Raw genomic sequence first — 1,978 nt, 5'->3', positions numbered from 1 at the left:
ACTGACACATGCTTCTTTCCTGTGAGCAGGGAGAAGGCATGGGGGAGGGGGCTCCCTGCTCCTTCACGCAGCCTGCGCTCCAGGGTGCAGGTTCAGCCAGGTTTGCGTCCGGGAACCCCCCTGCCTAGAACAAGGGCCTGGTGTGAAGGAGGCACTGAGACAGTATTTGCTGGAAGAAGAGGAGGGGCGAGAGATGAGGTGGTCACAGAGTTGTGATTTTTTAAAATTTAAGATTGGGTCTCCTCTGCATGTCTTCAGGTGCATAGTGAACACTGAGGGGGCCCCGAAAGTGAGACTGGGGATGGGGTCCGGGAGAAGGAGGAATGCCCCCCACCCCCGGCACATACAGCAGAGCTGGAGGCTTTTCTTAGAGACGTTGTGTGTGTGTAGGTGTGTGTGTGTGTGTGTGTGTGTGTGAGAGAGAGAGAGACAGGATGCGAGATCTGCTCCCCGGAGTGAGGGAGGCAGAGCCGGGGGCCAGGGCTGGGGGGGCACAGAGGTGGGATTAGGAGAAGCTTTGGTAGGGGCGGAATGGGGCTCCCACAGGTGATGAATTAAATAACTCAGAAGAGTGGTGAGGGTCCAGAAGTGAATAGTATCCTGCTGGGGTTGGACCACCCTTGACCTCCAGCTGCCGGGACCTGCCGTGCGGAAGGGGGCACGGGACCCAGCCGCACACGGCGGGAGCTCTCAGCGTGGAGGAGCGGTCCAGCCAGGATGTCAGAATCCAGGAAGCTGGAGCTCAAGTCCTTGGTCCCACCGCTTCGTGATGGTGCGACAGGAGCTCTTCGCTCGGCTTTCCTGTATGTTAGTTTCCTCTTCTGTTAAGCGGAGCTAATAACAAGTCCTCACACGGTTACGAGGGTGAAAGAGGCTGTTTATGGTGTTTAGATCAGCGGCTGGCACGTATTACGGACTTAGTTATTTTTAAGAGCTTGAGAATGATCATTGATCTTGAGGACAAATAAACCCACAGGTAAAAATGCAGCAAGAGACCACTACGCATGTATAACTGGGATTAAGCAATTAAGTAAATGGACGGCAGGTGGTGGGAGCCATCTCTGCGGAGCAGATAAGCCAAGATGGGGAGCCTAGGACTATCCGCGTGTCCTAGATAAGCGCCGGAGATACGGGCATGAGCTCACGTTCCGCTTAATATAAACACAGATGGCTACCTACAGAAGTACTGGGGCGCCTGGGGGCTCAGGCAGTGAAGCATCTGACTCTTGATTGGGCTCAGGTCATGATCTCAGAGTCGTGAGATCGAGCCCCTCGTCATGAAGCCTGCTTAAGAGTCTCTGTCTCCCCCCCTCCCCCACCCCCGCTCAAAAAGAGAAACACTTGCAGACATGCGTGTTTCCATGGTTGGGAAACACAAGAGGGAGGCATGGGCCTGGTGCTGGTTGCACGGGAAGGAGGGCGTGGGATCGGGGAAGACCACAGGATCTCTGCCATGCGGGAGAAGCAGTAGGAAAGGGAAGGATGGACCTTCCAGGTGAGAGCGGCACACGGAGGTGTGCAGGGGAACTGCGGGTTGGTCTGCGGTGAAGCTGGAAAGGTGTGGGTCCTTGTGAGCCAACTGAGTCTGAACTGGGTGCTCAGCCCAACCCGGGCATTGGGTGATCCCTGAGTAATAAGGACTTGGGGGGGACGTGGGTAGGGGGACCAGTTGGTAAGAAATAAGGGGGGCCCTGCAGAGCCAGCAGTGGTTGGGCCGAGACATGAGAGAATTCAGAGACCCGTAGGATTTAGGGACCCCTCGGCCCTCACAGGTGAGGCACTTGCCACCCTGCCCGGTTTCTGACAGGCGGCGGGGTGGAGGGTGTGGGGGGTGGAGCGGCAGGTTTGGGGAGAAGACAGTAACATTTTTGGACATGTGGAGATAGAGGGGCTCATGAAATATGTAAGAAATGTCTAGAAGGACACGAGTCACGTGGCTCTGGAGCTTGGGAGAGAGAGACCACATTCACATCATTAT

Source organism: Ailuropoda melanoleuca, chromosome 11, assembly GCF_002007445.2.
Source record: "Ailuropoda melanoleuca isolate Jingjing chromosome 11, ASM200744v2, whole genome shotgun sequence".
Classification (NCBI taxonomy): domain Eukaryota; kingdom Metazoa; phylum Chordata; class Mammalia; order Carnivora; family Ursidae; genus Ailuropoda; species Ailuropoda melanoleuca.
The sequence above is the reverse complement of the archived record's forward strand: the minus strand, read 5'-3'. Positions refer to the sequence as shown.